This window comes from Protopterus annectens, chromosome 9.part0 (genome assembly GCF_019279795.1).
Source record: "Protopterus annectens isolate FY-2018-M chromosome 9.part0, PAN1.0, whole genome shotgun sequence".
Lineage (NCBI taxonomy): Eukaryota > Metazoa > Chordata > Ceratodontiformes > Protopteridae > Protopterus > Protopterus annectens.
Window position 1 is genome coordinate 569,108,092 of NC_056743.1, and position 18,661 is coordinate 569,126,752.

An 18,661-nucleotide genomic window follows, 5' to 3' on the forward strand; every position below is an offset into this window, starting at 1 on the left:
AGGAAAAAGCAAAAACAAATGTAACTCAAACACAGGTTTTAACAACTCAAACATGCATACAAACAAATATTCAAAAAGTATGTAATCAAAATTATTTAGAAGCAAAGAAACCGTGATTATGATTAGAAAGTTGATTATCAATTCTGTTTGCTTGTAAAAAAAAAAAAAAAAAATACTGAATAAACCACCTCTCCAGAGTTCTAAGGCATGCTAAACACATCTCTCCCATCACATGTACTGCAACCAAGCCCTAATCACGGAGACCCTCATTTTGAACTGGCTACATCTGAAACTTATTGATACAAGATCAGATAGGCTCCCTCCACAGTCCTGTCACATAAAATTTTATCAGGACATTCATGAAACTGTGAGCATTGCAGAGTGAACAGTGTGTAATTTTAAGAGAAAATACCACTGATGTGGGCACTAATGACAGAACCTCAGCCAGGACCCACCAAGCCACGTTTACTGCTTTTGTCTATCTAAATTTTACTTACTAATAAAACTGTTCACACTAGCGCAGAGATATCACCTATGCAGCATTATCTATTCCCAAAATAAGGGGAAGAGTGGGAGCTCCACACTTAGGAAACGAAGCCATAAAGCCATAATGGTGATAGCAATACTTACCTGGTAGGTTAGGATTCACATAAGTGGTACTCTCCTTTTAAACGAAATGTACGGAATAATGTCACATGGCAAAAAAGGCACACTTTTTTGTCAGTGTAAGCAACCACTTTTAAATAAACATGCTAAGAGAAGAATTTAAATACCTAAGGAACTTGAGTCTTTCTGAAGCTAGTTTATAGTCTGTGGCTTCAAGTGTCTTCAGTCTGCATCTCACTTCCTCTGAGTTACATAATGATGTGAATATGCCAGTCTGTGACCATTTTCTGAACAACAGGGTGCAAAACCGAACTCTATAATATGTGACACTTTCACAACTAAACCTTATGCCTGTTGTTTTATACTTATTTACTATGATAAATTGCTACTATGAGGGGTAAGGCTTACCCAACATAAAGTTATGATTAATCCATGTGAAACAGAGATCCTCCCTAACTCAGTTCAACTGTAATGTGGACAACTGGATGGAGAACAGGAAATTCATTCCTGGTTTGGCACCCATGTCTCTAATACACATCTCAGGCCCCTGGTTGTAAATGTTTAACCTCCCAAGTCCCTGCATTCACTTACCAAGTATATCAGCACTTGTCAGATATTTGAGATGCACGTTTAGGCTTAAAAAAGGCCCTTGTGGTCATTAGCCTCATACACACCCTATGGACCTATGACTGTGACTGACAAACTAAAGAGCAAAGGCCCTTGTGGTCATTAGCCTCATACACACCCTATGACTGTGACTGACAAACTAAAGAGCAATATGCCTTTTCTTTAGATGTCTCCTCAGAGGACTATTGTCCATGTGCACTTTAGAAGCACATCTTTGTGGGTGGGTGGATGGAGGCAACAGGCATTACCTGAACTTAATTTAACCCCAGAAAATTTTAAGTAGAATTTTCTCAAGAAAAATTAATACTAAGCGACTTCAGTATTGACTGTCTGTCACTCTCCTCTAACTAATCTCACAAAATAATGTGTATGGGTTACTCAGCTGATCGCCTTTCCCACTCACTATAATAAAAACAGAGGAACCACCAAAGACTGGACACTCTCCTATACCCAGAGTAAAATCTCTTACTTCAGGAACTCTCCGTGACTCTAAGTGACTATCTCCCCATATTTGTTTCAAGAAAACAAACATCCAAAAAACATCTTTGCAATGTGGCATGTAATATCTCAGATTTCAAAAACGACATCTTTGTCTCATAACTCGATCAGTACAACTGGACAACGCTAATATATTTACCTCTTGATGATGCTGTATCCCACATTAACACATTTCTAAGCATACTAAACAAAACGACCCCACTAAAAAGAAAAAAAAAGGAAGAGTTAAGTTAAATCCTGCCCCTTAAGCTAACCAGAAGTACCAAACATGTTATGAAACTTTGCCAAGATTTTCCAGGCAGCATTGCAGCAAATAAAACTCAAGCTTACAATCAAAAAGTTAAAGAGCTCAGAAGAAGAACTAAACATCAAAATCCTGACAAAAAACTACTACATGGATCTCTAAAGTAATAAGATGACCCCATTACTCTAGTCTTCCATAAATTAATTCCTAAACCCTGTCCGCTCAATACAACCCTCAATTCAATCTCACAATCACCAATGCATTTGACTCCAACTTTATTAGTTCAGTTTCATCCTTATTCAATAACAGCCAGCAATACCCACAGCAAATTCTAGCCACTAAAATCCCCACACTGTGTCCCTCCAATCAGTCTCTACCTCCATCATTAACAAACTTCTGCTCAAACTAAAACCCATTTCCCTAGAACTTGATAAACTACCGCGAGAATATCTAAAACAATCATGCTATCAATAAATCCTCTGTACTGCTCCCATGGAAAACAAATGCTACATCCTCCCCATCCATAAAGGTGGTCAGACAACTGACCTCACTAATTAAATGCCCATTGCCATTCTCTCCCCTCTATCCAAGATACTGTAAGAAAGCATCACTTCTCAATTATTTCACTATATCACTATATCACCCAAAAAACACTTCTTACTCTCTCAAAGTGAGGATTATCCCCCACCCCACCCAATAGCACCACCACTGCTCTCCTAAGTTTTACTAATACAATCAACACAAACAAAGATGAAGGATACCTACTATCAAGCCCTCTTTCTTGAAGTCTATAAAGCTTTCAGACATCTCCCACAATATTCTCTTATAAAACTCTCTAACCTAGGCCTTGATAATCCCTCTCTCCTGGTTTTCCAGCTACCTTGCTAATCACCACCAGCCGGTGAAATGGCTGACTGACTTGTAATTTGCTTCTACCCTTTTCTAAAGATCCCACTTCCTGATATTATATCTCTGTTACAATATTCGCTACTTCAAGTACTGATAGTTTAGATTTTGATTTCCATTTTCTAATAATTTCTTTTTGGGCAGCTATCAGAATTAAACTTACCATGGCCTTTCTATAACTAGGCTTTTAGATCCTGTACCCCATCTCAAAAAAAAAAATAATTTCCTTAGGTGCACTCATGTGCTCACCCAGTATTCTGAGAGAGTACTCTGTAGGAAATTTTTAAAGTCTGGCAACTAGTTGTAGTTCAAAACATAAGCTCCCAGGTACCTCTTACTTCCTCAGTACACCTCCAATATTTGCCATTTACCTAAGGAAACATTCTGTGGAATCTCCTTGGGGGTATAAAAGTATATATCCAAACACTTCCATGCAAAAAATCCTAAATCTTCTACACTTTGTTGCATATTTGGGAGCCATACATATTTTCTTTATAAATTGCTTTTCTAATTTCTCTTCCCAATCTTTTCTGACCTCATCTGATTGTTACTGGCCAACAATTTACATGTGCTACTAATTTAATTATCCCTTTAACAACAGTTTATCTTCTAGATTCAATTAAAACTTTAAACAGTGCAGGTCTTTCAATCAGGATTCCCCTATCACTTTCTCTTTGTCTATACTCTGATATTGATCCCTGACAGGGAAGGCAATAACTAGCCTGCAATCCAAATGCCTTTTTAACCTCTTCCCATTCTATCTTTCATTCTCTGTTTACTCCCAATACCTTGGTTGATTTGCCAAATTCCTCCAGTAGATTCCAGCATACTCGTACCTGTTTTCTGTACCCCTAACTGCAGTCATCTCTGTTGGCAGTACCTCCTTTCTCCACTCCTGTGCTGGGTTATTTCTTAGTAGTTCTGCTACTTTATGAATATAATACTCTGTATGATTATTATCCTTAAGGATCTGCATCCAAAATCCCATTCTTTCATTACTTCTTGAATTACCCCCATTTCATCATCATCTCTTTCCACTTTGAATTGTATCTTTCTGCTTGTGTCATGTACAAGAACGTTAAAGTACAGTTGTGTACACTTACCATAAATGTAGATGTTCGAGTGTATTCACTGTTGCAGTCATTACATTTGGGTAATCTGCTGGCAAATTGCCCTCAGTCAGCCTGAATATCAAAGTCTTGGGTCCTGCGTCGGTTGCTGTCTCCTCTTTCATGACATCAGGTCGTCAGGGGTATAAAACAGGCAGCAGATGCCATTTTCTTTAGTTTTTTTTGCCCCAGATGTCAGGTGCCCCCCAAATGGGGAGCAAAATATATATATACATATATATATATATATATATATATATATATATATATATATATATATATATAAAACTATAAATACATGCAATAGTCACAACATAAACTTTACCTTCTTCTAAAAGCAAATACACCACAAAGGCTGTAGAATATAGTGAAGGAAAGAGAAGCTGTAAAATAAAGGGGGATGGCGGGTGGGTAACCTGGACTGCAACAATGAATACACTCGAACATCTATATTTATGGTAAGTGTACACAACTGTACTACGTTCGTGTTTCACTGTTGCAGTCATTACATTTGGGTAGAATCCCAAAGCTATGGATGGGAGGCTGGAACTAAATAACATTAGAAGTGGGTATAAGGCCCTGCAGAACTGCAGTGGCAAAGCCTGCCCTGGACTTAGAGAAGAGAGGCAAATGATGATGCTTTGTGAAAGTATGAAAAGAACTCCAAGTAGCAGCTTCTAGAATGTTTTTGGTTGGCACCACTCTGAGAAAAGCTGCTGAGGTAGATGCAGCTCTGGTGGAATGTGACAATGCCCTTGGGCACCGGTTTACCATGATGCATATAGCAGAAACAAATGCAGTGGCTTATCCACTTTGAAATAGTCTGCTTCGAAATAGTCTTTCCCTCTGATCCTGCAGCAAAAGCCACTAGTAGCTGCTCAGACTTTCTTAGAGAGTTGGTCCTGTTTAAGTAGAATCTTAGTTGTCTGTGTACGTCCAAGGAAAGCAGAATCCGCTCCTCCTTGTTCTGTGGATTTGGGTAAAACGTTGGCAGGTGAATAGTTTGGATAAGAGCCACAGTGGATACCACCTTAGGCATAAAGGAAGGATTGGTCCTCAGGGACACCCTGTCTGGGTAAAATATAATAAAAGGCTCCACAACCATGAGGGCCTGTAGTTCTGAAACCCTTCTTGCTGAAGTGATTGCCAGAAGGAAAGCTGTTTTCCAGTACAAAAACTTTATATCTGCAGTAGCAGCTGGTTCAAATGGAGGCAGGGTGAGCTTTTCCAACACAAAAGTGAGGTCCCATGCAGGAAATGGTGATGATCTGGGAGGCCTTAAATTTTTGGCCCCTCTAAGATACTGTTTTAGCAGAGGATGAGAAAAAACTGGCGAATATGTGTTGTAATGAGCCGAGACGGCAGAGGCATGGATTTTTATTGATGAAAAAGATAGGCCCTTGTCAAGCATCTCAGTCAAGTACTGTAAAATCTGAGGAATATTTGGCTTTGCTGTGTCAGTTCCTTGTGCTTGGTTCCAAGCACAGAATCTCTTACATTTATCAGCATAAGATTTTCTAGTACTAGGCCTTCTGGCTTCCAAAATGACATCCGTAACAGATTTACTGAGAGGTGTTGTTTGAATAAAGTACAGTTGTGTACACTTACCATAAATGTAGATGTTTGAGTGTATTCACTATTGCAGTCATTACATTTGGGTAATCTGCTGGCAGGTTGCCCTCAGTCGGCCTGAATTCCAAAGTCTTGGGTCCTGCATTGGTTGCTGTCTCTTCTTCCAGGTCATCAGGGGTATAAAACAGGCAGCCAACGCCATTTTCTTTAGTTTTTCTTGCCCCAGATGTCAGGTGCCCCCCAAATGGGGAGCAAAAATATATATAAACTATATATACATGCAACAACATAAACTTTACCTTCATCCAAAACCAAATACACCACAAAGGCTGTAGAATATAGTGAAGGAAAGAGAAAAAACCCAGAATAAAAGGGGGATGGTGGGTGGGTAACCCGGACTGCAACAGTGAATAGACTCGAACATCTACATTTATGGCAAGTGTACACAACTGTACTATGTTCTTCGTGTTTCACTGTTGCAGTCATTACATTTGGGTAGAATCCCAAAGCTATGGATGAGAGGTTGTTGCTAAACAGCATTAGGGGCGGCTATAAGGCCCTGCAGAACTGCAGTGGCAAAGCCTGCCCTGGACTTGGAGAAGAGAGACGAATGATAATGCTTTGTAAAAGTATGAACAGAATTCCAAGTAGAAGCTTCTAGAATGTCTTTGGTTGGTACCCCTCTGAGAAAAGCTGCTGATGTAGCTGCAGCCCTGGTGGAATGAGACCTAATGCCCCTGGGCACAGGTTTACCATGATGTAAGTAGCAGTAACGAATGCAGTGGCTTATCCACTTTGAAATAGTCTGCTTTGAAATAGCATTTCCCTCTGATCCTGCAGCAAATACCATCAGTATCTGCTCAGTTTTTCTTAGAGCTTTAGTCCTGCTCAAGTAGAATCTTAGTTGTCTGTGTACTTCCAGGGAATGCAGAATCCGCTCCCCCTTCTGCGGATTTGGATAAAAAGTTGGCAGATGAATAGTTTGGTTAAGAGCCACATTGGAAACCACCTTAGGCATAAAGGAAAGATTGGTCCTGAGGGACACCCTGTCTGGGTAAAATATGATAAAAGTCTCCACAGCCATGAGGGTCTGTAGCTCTGAGACTCTTCTTGCTGAAGTAATTGCCAGCAGCAAAGCTGTTTTCCATGATAAAAACTTTATATCTGCAGTAGCAGCTGGTTCAAATGGAGGCAGGGTGAGCTTTTCCAACACAAAATTGAGGTCCCATGCAGGAACTGGTGATCTTCTGGGAGGCCTTAAATTTTTGGCCAATCTAAGATACTGTTTTAGCAAAGGGTGAGAAAAGATCTGTGGTTCTGTGTTGTAATGAGCCGAGATGGCAGAGGCATGGATTTTTATTGATGAAAAAAAGATAGGCCTTTGTCAAGCATCTCAGTCAAGTACTGTAAAATCTGAGGAATATTTGGCTTTGCTGTGTCAGTTCCTTGTGCTTGGTTCCAAGCACAGAATCTCTTCCATTTATCAGCATAAGATTTTCTAGTACTAGGCCTCCTGGCTTCCAAAATGACATCCATCACAGATTTACAGAGAGGTGTTGTTTGAATAACTACATGATCAGCCATGCTGCCAGGGTCAGTGTTTGGAGCTGGCTGTGCAGATCTGATTGTTTTGCTGAGACAGTAAGTGAGGTATTTGAGGCAAGTACCAAGGAGGGAGTTGAGATATATTCCTTAGGATTGGGTACCAGTGCTGGCAAGGCCAGTCTGAGGCAATTAGAATCATTTTTGTTTTTTCCTGTCTGACCTTTAGTAGGACCTTGGGAAGAAGAGGCAGAGGAGGAAAGGCGTAGACTGATAGGTTTTTCCAACTGAAGGATAAGGCATCCACTTTCCATGCTTGTTTGTGATAAGTCCTTGTGCAGAATTTGTCCAGTTGACAGTTCTGGGGAGAGGCAAATAGATCTATGTCCGGGCTCCCCCATTTCTTTATCATGCTGAAGACTTGTGGATCCAGTTTCCACTCATGAGGGTCCATAAGATTTCTGCTTAGGTCTGCCAGAATATTTTGTTTTCCTGGCAGGAATTGAGCTTGAAGATGTACTTGGTAAGTCAAGGCTGTGTCCCACAATGCCATGGCTAGTCTACAAAGGGGGTAGGAATGTGTGCCCCCCTGCTTGTTTATGTACCACATAACCGTGGTGTTGTCCGTATTTATCAGTGGTTGTCCTGGATGAAGTAAGTCCTTGAAGGCTGTCAGGGCATTCTGAACAGCAAACATCTCTTTCTGGTTGATATGCAGCTGCATTTGTTTTGGGCTCCATGTGCCCTGAATGCATTTCCCCGCCAGGTGGGCCCCCCAAGCATAGTCTGATGTGCCTGTAGTTAGGATTTGGTTGGCAGGGGGTAGAGTGAAAGATTGTCCCATGTTCTGGTGACATGTCTCTGCCCACCAGAGAAACTCCTGTTGTAGGCAGGGAATGAGAGGAATCATTGTTTCCAGACTGTGACAGTGTTGACTCCATAAACTTTTTAGGTACCACTGTAGTTTCCTCATATGCAGTCTTGCATATGGAATTAGTAAAATGCAGGATGCCATGAACCCCAAAGCCTGCAGAATTTGTCTTGCAGATAACTGGGTTTTTGTTGCCATCTGTTTGAAGTAAATAGTCAGTTGCCTTTGTTTGTCTGGCGTAAGGTAAGCCATCTGGGCAGCTGTATTCAAGCTTGCACCCAGGAATGTAATCTTTTGAGAGGGTACCAGTTGTGATTTCTTTTCGTTTAGTGTACCGTAGGCATGTTAGATGCCTTTTCACAAATGCCAGATGTTGAAGAAGAATGTCCTTGTTTTCTGCTTGAATGAGACAGTCATCCAAGTAAGGATAGATTTGTATACTTCTTTGTCTGTAAAACGCAATTACTGGTGCCAGGTACTTTGTAAAGACCCTGGGTGCAGTAGATAAGCCAAAGGGCAGTGCAGAGAATTGGTAATGCATAAAACTAGCCTTGAAGAGGAGGTATCTTCTGCATGATTCCCTTATTGGGATATGCAGGTATGCCTCAAGTCTAGAGTCACTAGCCAAGCGTTCTTGCCCAGCATGGGCAGAAGCTGCTGCAAAGTTAGCATTCTGAATTTTGGTATGCCCAAGAATGTGTTCAAAATCGATAAATCCAGTATTGGGTGCCAGGCATCATCTTTTCTGGGTACCAAGAAGAGTCTTGAGTAAAACCCTTGTCCTTTTTCCTGTTCTGGTACTGGCTGAATAGCCCCCATATCCATGAGGGACGTAACTTGTTTCTGTGCCTCTGCCCATTGATTTTTGTGGCAGATCTGGCCAACCGTTTGGAATTGACAAGGTATGGAAATGAAATCTGTATCCCTGGGATACTATGCTTAGTACCCACTTGTCCTGGGTTATTAACTGCCAATTTTGAGCATGAAGTGCTAGCTTTCCCCCTAAGGGGGCTGCCAAAAGATAAGTGCTTGGTGATGGCAGAGGGAAGTCATTGAGACTGTTTACTGTAGGGTTGTGCTTTATTTCCTCCAGATTTGGAGGTAGGGGCACCCCATTGCTTTGACCTGTAAGAATCCTGTGATTGGTATCTAGAGCCCTTTGAGCACCTGGATTTGCCCCGTGATGCTCCGTCGGATACAGGAAAGGACCAATTTTTTTGTAGGCCAGTGTCTACTGAATCTTGGTGGCTGCACTTGTAAGAAGTCTTTTACAGTTTGCATAGACTTAGCTTTGTCTTCCATTTTCTTTAAAACCTCTTCTGCCTTATTACCAAACAGAGTATCATGCTGTAAAGGTGCATCCAACAACTTAGCTTTAACATGATCAGGCAAATTTTGCTCCTTGAGCCAGGCATGCCTTCTAATCAGAGATCCAGTAACTGCGGCCCTGCAGGAGGCCTCCAAGGAATCAAAACCACATTGCAAAGTATGCTTTCCAACCTGTTCTGCTGCATGAAATAATTCCTGTAATTCTTTATTTTCCACATATTCAGAAATCAACATCATTTTCTGTTTCAATAATCCCATAACATGCTGTTGATATTTAAGCATATGAAACTGGCAGTTTAAGGCCCTAACTGCCAAGGTTGCAGATGTATAAACCTTCATTCCCCATCTATCCAGCACCCTGGAATCTCTATCAGAGTGGGCAGGGTTCTTAGCTGTTGAGGCCTTTACACCTTTGGGATCCTGTGAGATAGTTTCAGGGTCAGCAGCAGGGTTTTTGAATAAAAATCTGTGTGAGTCAGGGACCCTGTAATATCTGTCTGGCTTGCTAGGAGCCGGAGGTAGGGAATCTGGAGTCAAGCTTGACTCCGAAAACACATCATTAACAACGTCTAATACAGGAGGTATGGCCAAAGGCCTATGCTGAGGAAGAAGGAAATCCCCAAGCCTCTTTTTCGATTCTGAGAAATCTTGACACTCCCAATGAAAATGTTCCTCAAAGTATGCAAGGTTTCTCCAAAGGAATAATCTTCAGGAGGAGATGCAGATGAGATGGATTCCACTGCATCTGAATCCTCATAGGGTGGTATAGAATATTTCGGATCAGAAGAGGAATCAGAAGAAATAGAAACCTGATCTGAAGATTCATAATCAGTGTCTTGCCTAGGCCTCTTATCAGGGGGGGTGGGGGGGGTTTCGAACCCCTGATCAAGGTAATTAAGTCTTCAGTCATTTTGATCATCTGCTTTTTTGGCATAGAGGCCTGAGCACGTGGCTCATGCATCATTTTTTTAGCCTTAGAAGTTGCTTTTGTCTTAGTTTTTGAAGCTGGCGTCGATTTTATATAGAAATGCTGAGGCCTGAAGACACCCTCAGAAGCTGGTGCCTGCTCAGCGGCTCCAGACCCATCCGAGGGAGAGACATCCGCGAGTACAATACTTTGAGAATCTCGCGGCGTGCTGGACTCCACATGGGTCTCGGTAGAGGCCTGCGACTCGAAAGTAGCGGGTATCAGGGGCTGCGAAAGCGCCTGAGTACCAGCGAACTGGCGACTGGCTTAGGAGAAGCTTCGTCATCGGTTTTGGACCTCAACAGTCTGTCTCTGTCCTTTTCTTTGCATTTTTTGTGAACTCTGGTAGTCGGATTACTATCCGATGACATTTCAGGGTAGTTAAATCTGTTTCCAAAATATTTTGAGGCAAAGATATACTGACGCTTAATAGTGCGTTGGGTAAATCTAGCACAAAACGGACAGCAAGGCACATTATTATCTGGGCCTAGGCAAGGAATACAGTACAAATGAAAATCCTTATGAGGTATTTGCTTCCCACACGTAATGCAATTATTAACTTTTACTGACATCAATAAGGAGCAAGAAAAAGTTTCCCCAACGGGGAACTTAGCTTTAATTGAAGACTTCGGTTCTGAAACTCGAATTTGAAAATTTCAGGAGTCGGCCGACCGGCACTTGCAAACTGCTTTTGCTTTGGGCACCATGCGGCAAGAAAGACAAAAAAAATGGTGTTGGCTGCCTGTTTTATACCCCTGACTACCTGATGTCTTGAAAGAGGAGACAGCAACCGACGCAGGACCCAAGACTTTGATATTCAGGCCGACTGAGGGCAACCTGCAAAGCAGATTACCCAAATGTAATGACTGCAACAGTGAAACACAAAGAACATCTGTGTTGCTCTAAAATATCCCTTCAAATCAGGTAATCCTAAACCACCTTGTTCTGTTAGGAAGATCAGCTTATTCCATTTCACTCCTGAACTCTTTCCCTCCCAAATAAAATTCTTCAATTCTTACTATCCACAACTTCTCCTCTAGTTTATACAAATGTACTGGACCTGTATATAAAATTAAAGGGACTAAAAACATTTGTAGTGCTTGTATCTTATAGGTTCATAGGTAGGTACTAGGCTATCGGCCCTGGGGCCTATAAAAGCCTAGCCAAAAAAGGTTCCTTGCTTTCGCCACCCAAGAAAATTATTTTCCTGTGCCCCTGGCAGAATCCCTTTTAATCCATAGCCCTAAATACTTCGTTTCGTCATCTCCCCCTAAACATGAGTATTGCTGAACCAATTCAGGTGTGGGTACACAGTTTATTGTTATAACCTTTATCTTCAGTTATTTTATATCCCAAAAAAAACTGTCTCCGAATGTTCCACAACATTGAGATGTCCTTTTCTGGCTCCATTGGGTGCAAAATAATATCTGCAAATAAAGAGAACTTTTCTTGAAAACCATACCAATTATGCCCTTGAATTTGAGTCCCTTATTTTCTTTGCCAATGGTCCTAACATAACCCCCCCCCCCCCTAACAAAAACCCTTATCTTTATAGGTGGGCTGTAGCAGAAGTACTTTTTCAATTTAATTTTATATATATATATATTTTTTTTTGCAAATGACTTTCCATTGATCTTCATAGCAGAAGTGGTTTCACCCATCCACCATGGCCATCTCAATACCCAAGCTACACCCAAAAGTCAAAGAAAAGCATTCTTGATTCAAAAAGGAACCTTGGTGATGTAAAAATGAATGCAGTAAGGGCACAATGGTTAGTGAGACACCAAACAAGACTGAAGAGGAATCAATTACTATCAACCATGTTTGGAAATCAAACTATTTAAGGATAGTCTTCACTCAGATATTTTGGGCTTTATCTGATGTAATAAAATTGTGCATGTATGCCCCCTATAACAGCATCTAAAGAACTGAATATGTAAATAAGCAAATAAAAAGATCTCTTGATTGTTCTAAGCATTATATATAGAATCTCACCAGTTTTGCAGAATATCAGGTGCTCAGTGAATGGTACCCAACCTCCTATTACTACAAAGTCCAAAACACTGTCCAAAAGACAAATTGCACAGCTGGGTGCAAAAATGAGGTTACTCTAACAGAGAGCCATCCAGGGAAAGGACTACCATAATCAAGGGTGACTGATCTCCTTTCCAAAGAAAACAGTATTTGCAATTCTTTTCAAGAGCATAACTCAAAAGATTACCACACTTGTTGTCAGCATAATCAAAAATGACAAACATTATATGACAGACACATCTAATATAAAATCATCTCAGTCTGTGCTGATTCTATAAAGGCAGCATCAAAACAGATGTACTCTAAGCATGTCCCCCCAGGACACAGGGTTGTAGCGGACTGCTGCACAAAAGACTAGTGTTCAAAACAGCGGTATGGGGACTGGAGAGGAAAGGATGGGAAGGACGTGAGTGAGTGGTCATTGCAGGGTTATCCATTATTGGGGAGGGAAGCAGCTTTTCTGGCTCACTGCTTGGATGACAGCTAAACAAAGCAGAGTGTTACACCCAGGGACTACAAGACACCTGCTGAGCATATGCTGATAAGTGGAGCAACACACAGTGCAGCACAGGGAACATGTTTTGTGCACAGACATGCATTCTTCCCTGAGGTAAACCACAACTGTGCAGCAGAGTGATATGCTGCTGTTGGGGTTAATAGCTGTAGGTGGGGGAGGGGGGTGTCCAATAGAACTCTCACCTCTTGCTAGGGTCCAAAACATGAAGGAATGAAAGGACCACATAGCTCTTACCCAGGCTGTTAGGTGCCTGTCCCTTGTCCCAGGAGAGGAAGGTCAATGAGTTGAAGGAGGGGGGGGGGGGGTAGTGGGCAAGACCCAGTGGCTATGGGGGGGGGGTTGTACTTGTGTTTTCTGATGATGGATTGAGGGGGGGCACACAAGTGAATCTGAAATGCTACTCACGGTCACTGTCAAATCCCCTGAAAAAGCTAAAACATTAGAGGTATTTCAGTTGACAATGCTAACTTTGCTGTCGTCTATACAAAAAGTCAAGCTGCATTAGGCACTTATGATAACTGGAGGTGTTATACTTTTTACTGTTGTAGTAACAACTCCTGGAACTTTACGTATCCTTGCAAGTATTTCTCTTCCCAGTTATCAGGAACTACTATTTTACTAGCTTTGAACAAGAAGCCTTGGACACAAGTGTTATGAAAGATGTATTTGGGGTGCTGGGCAGTGGGGCAGTAAAGAGAGGAGTGTAACAATCCTTTGCCTGCATCTCTTCATTTAAGGCCAGCTCCAGGCCCTAATGCGTCCCAGCATAATTTTGTCATGAAATAAGAAACAAACAAATACAGTGTACAAGCAATGCTGGTGTGATTGGTTTGCAAACAGGCTTCATTTCCTTGCCCTTGCAAAAATAAACAGATGCTCAGATTTTACTTCTTTTGTTTTTGTCAAAGCAAAACCTCAATTACCTATGCACATCAAGGGAGTGCAAAAATCCTTTCCTTCTTGTTCTGGAGTGCTGGAAAAAACAAGGGCAGGTAAAAGACTGTATGAAGATAATTTTGTCACCCTCAGGCATGAAGATGAGAAGTTCACAGGGGGATCCTGTCCTTGTGGAAAATGAGAAATCTAGTTTAAGCACCTTACTCCCCTAGAAATCTTTCCCACAGTGGCTCATGGTCTGGTGTATTCCCAACCGAACAACTGCAATCCCCTATACTTTGGGCTTTCTAAATGCATCATTCTTCACTGTCAATTGCATATTATCTTATTGCTTATTTGAATTTTAATCATGCTTTGATTTAAGCAGATAAATAAACTGAAGCTGAAGTCTTGAGGATGGGGGTGGTATGCATCAAGTAGGCCCTTCGGCCAGGTATAGGCAAGGGCATCCCTAGAATAGACCATCATCGCCTTGGAGCAAAGAGAAGTTGTGGCACTTCGTTTTGTTCGTCAGTGCAAATAGACGTATGACTGGTTTGCCCTACCTATGGAGCAATGCGTTAGCTACTGCCTGGTTTAGCAACCACTTTTGAGGCAAGATGAGCATTCTGCTGAGCCTGTCTTCCTTCAACTCACTGACCATTCATTCCATTCAGCCAATCAGTGAGGAGTACTGCTCTCTCACAAGATATGCAGAAAAGTATAGTCGTTAAGGGACTTACCATAGTTGTGCATGTTTAAAGTATGGTTGCTGTTGCAGTTGTCTTCGCATTCAAGATTTGTGCCATAGAAGACCAAACTCTGGCCTGACTTCCAGAGCTTAACCCTCTCTTTGCTAGACTGATAAGGTATCCTACCACCTGGGCATCAGCACACCTGTGAAATAAGACATGTCCGCCAGTGCCATCTTTAGTTCTTTCCCACCATGGTAGCCTCCAGAAACATGTGGTTGATTCATACTAGCAAATGCTCAGGCCGACAATGGCGGAATTGCCCCAATCTATAGTCTAATTAGAAGCCACCCCCACCAAAGCTGTACCTCTATGTTCTAGGTCAACCTGAGGAATGAAAACACCATGAGGTGGTAACAGAGGGGGTGGACAGCTGACCATATACTCACCCCATCCACTGAATACACACAGAATTGAAAAAAAAGGGGAGGAGAGAGGGTAGTAGTACTTCAACAGTGCACATACACAACCATCTACTATTATTTGCAATACAACTGCACTAAGTTTATTGCTGCAATAGTCTTCATATTTGGGAAGATTCCTATAGCTCGTGGACCAATGGGTGGTTGAACTTGTGGATGTGCTGGTTGAAGTGACCTTTGCAGAACGGCTATAGAACAAAGGAATGCAGGAAATTGCTAAGCAAATGATTACAGGAACCACAAGATGCTCAACCATATACACCTTTAAGCAGACACACTTAAAAGGTTCTTACCACTACTTAACAGAGTCCCCCCCTCCCCAATCAACCAGGGCTGTACATGATAACCCTGGTGTAAATTTGTGTCTACCCATACAATCGTCAACATTAGCATTAAAAGTAGACAAAGTAGTACTTTAACTTGTAATGGTAACTCGTGCTACAGGCTGAGAATACATCAAGTTAGAAACTAATCCTGCAGAGTCTTGTTTACTTCTTGGGGTACATTTATGACCCTAGCATTAGTGTTTGTAGAGCCACTGGTTTTGCAAAGAAATAGGTCAAATAGGATTCAGTGTTTCATGGCTTGAAAAGCGAGAGACATGTCACCTCAGCCCATAGACTACTGAGAGTGTTGTGCTACTCTATTATGATACTTAAAGGATTTAAGGCCATTAATTTTCTTGATTAAAAAAATTGTTGAAACATTTCTAGTTCAGCAATATGCTTGGATTTGTACATAAATGCAACACTGTATTCGATGATGGGTCTGACAAGGGATGAATATGGTGATAAGTTGACTTTTTGGGTCTTGAAGATATTCTCTTGGAAATTAACTGGGGCTAATAGATTGACTTCCTAACTATGGTGGAAACACAATGATTAAATGAGACAGTTTTCCACGCAAACAGTAAGCTGTATTATAACAGTGACAGTCTAAAGAAGAGTACCGCTTTTATGAGTGGGAACAGCTATTTTGCCAAACTTTAACTACCCTGCACTTTTTTGCAAGTATCTTGAGACCAGTTCTGGTACACCGGGTATGTCCATAGTCCAGCCCTTTTTAACAGCAGTTTGCACCTGTGGATAAACAGGTAACAGTGCTCACCTTGCAATCAGCACTGCTCAACCACACTTCTGGGGTATTAGACTGGATGTAAGGAAAATAAATGCCAAACAGCAGGCCCAGCACTGATTCCTGCAGTACCCTACTTGCTACAATTAAACATTCAGAGAGTACCAACAACTTTCAGCAGACCAGGTAGTCACACCTCTCAACCCGTTACAGTAAGAAATGTGAACAAAGGAACAAATAATGGGGAGGGACAAAGGCCTAAAAATAGGGACACTTTTTAAATATTTCTCTTACAAACTTGGAAAATGGAAAGAATAACAGGTTATGCATTAGCACAAATTTTATGAAGGATATGAAGTGTGTCATTATTTTCTGACTTCAGTCCTCATTGATTTGCCAGAAAACCACAATTTTAAGAGAAGCAGACCAAAAATACGAGTCAAAAACCTGGACATTCTGTGAAAATCTGTACAGTTGAGAGGTATGAGGTAGGTGGGTTTATATTAATTTAGTTTAGTCCTTAACAATACCAGCAAGGGGGATAGTGTTAAAAGTATTGGCCAGGTCAAGAAAAGCAGTATGCACGAAGTGACCACTGTTCATAGCCTCTGTAATCTCTATAAGGAAATTTACTCTATTCAGGAGACAGGACCTATCCTAATATCAGCTAATTTAATTATGTCTGCATAATGAGTTCGACAATAACATTCCAAGGCTTCACATAAAAGGCTGATGAGGACAACGTGCTTTATATACTCACCTGGAACTGTAGAGGTGCCATTATTATGCACGACAATCACTGTAGCTGTTCTCCAGGCATTGCACACAAACCCTTTGGGTTGGTTGAGGTTAAACGATTTAAGTACATGCTCAGGACGTTCAAACTTGGCACTAATGAGAATGCAGCCTAGTTTGTTGTATGGTCCCGTAAACGTATTCTTAGCCTTTGAATGGGATTCCAAGATTTGTTCTAATGTGATTTAAGGGGAAACTAAATTTTCAGGGATAATGGAGGTAACAATTTGAGTAGGTGGGATGCAGTTACTTTTAAATGTGTCTGATAATAAATTGGTAATATCTTTGGGATCAGAATGTATGATATTATGGATGAGCTCAATGCATTGTTGGACATTAATCCTTAACTTCCAAACACAAATGAAGATTTGTAGTGTCCTTTGCTAGCTGTAGTGACCTTAAGTCTGTATGCTGCTTGACATTTTCTAATTGTGCTCTTAAGTTCCTTGCTAGCATGTTTCAAAGAAGTCGCTAAGACAGGGATAGGGATTTTTTCCCACAACTTTTCCTTACCTTTCTTCTTTTGTTACACATCATATTAATATGGAGTTTCAACAGGGAGGTTTATTCCTGAATTTATCAATACATTTAGAACAATGTGCCCCACACTTTTCCATGTAGTGATGTGTGTGTTACTAACAGCTGGAGATGAATGTGGGGGCAGCAAAGTCTTTACTAAGTATTTAAGGCAATGCACTTAGATGTTGGCTAACCCTCTATGTTCCCTGAAAATCAGGTAAGTTTCCCAAATGTACCTGATGAAATCCCTATAAACAAGAACCCTGTTATTTTTAATGATTTTAAAGTAACCCTCAATAAACCAGAGTACCTACACCTCAAACATATGGTATACCCAAGAGTTCTTAGATTTAATAAAAAACTGCCTGGACCAGGCAAACTAAAAACTTGAAAAATACTATTGGGTCTACTAAAGCAACCCATGAACATAGGTTAGCATCTGAAGCTAAGGACACTTAATTCTTCTATAGCTATGTTAGAAAACTAAAATGCAACACCCAACAGTGTTCTGAACTTACTCATAATACCACTACCAACTCTGATCCAGTATACTTTGCCAATATACTAGCAAATAAAATTCAGTGTGAATTTAAATAGAGACTACTATCCAAATACCACCTATTCCTAGATCTCGCAGACCCCCCCCCCCTCCATAATCACTAAAAACGTCTATTGAAAATGCTCTTCAAGACTAAACATACTTCCTCAAGGGGATCTGACAATATACCTGGTTGCTTAATAAACAGCACTAAGCAAAACCTGGCAGAGTCATGCCCTAAACGGTTTATAATCTGTGTTTGCACATTGGCTTTGCTCCTGAGGTTTGGCACTCAGAAGTAGTGATGCCACTCCATAAAAGTGCATCTCCATTAATGACCCAAAAATCTTGGACTATTCAGCCAGATAAACCTCATTTGCAAAGCCATGGAAAATATTACAACTGACCTGATAAACCTATGACATTAAAATTTCATCAGGCTAAACCCACAGCAGTTTGGCTATGTCAGGGGTAGATCCTGTCTAATTAATCTGGCTGACTTATTCAAAAGGGTAACATGGGCTGTTGACCGCAGTAATGCTGCCCATGCTGTGCATCTTGACCTGGCCAAGGCATTTGACAGATCCCCCATGCTAGCAAAGTTAGTAAATTTAACACTTCATTAGATCCCTATGAAGAAGGATGGATAACTGGCCAGTTAAAAAACAGAATCCACATGGAACCCACTGACTAAAAGGCAGAACCCGCATAGGGTGGACAGATATCTTATCAAAGAGCATGAAGGTGACCAGTGGTGTCTGACAGGGCTCAATGCTTGGACATTTTGTTTGACATTTATTTTTCTGGTCTCTAAACCATGAACCAAGACCTCTGGCTAACTAGGTTTTCAGACAATTGTAAAC

At 41.1% G+C, this 18,661-nt stretch overlaps 1 protein-coding gene across 1 annotated transcript in view; it reads right to left on the minus strand.

Annotated features, from left to right (window-relative positions):
• The window catches only part of LOC122811327 (phosphatidate cytidylyltransferase 2-like), a 669,860-nt gene that overhangs the window by 107 nt on the left and 651,092 nt on the right, over positions 1-18,661 (minus strand). The window lies entirely within an intron of this gene.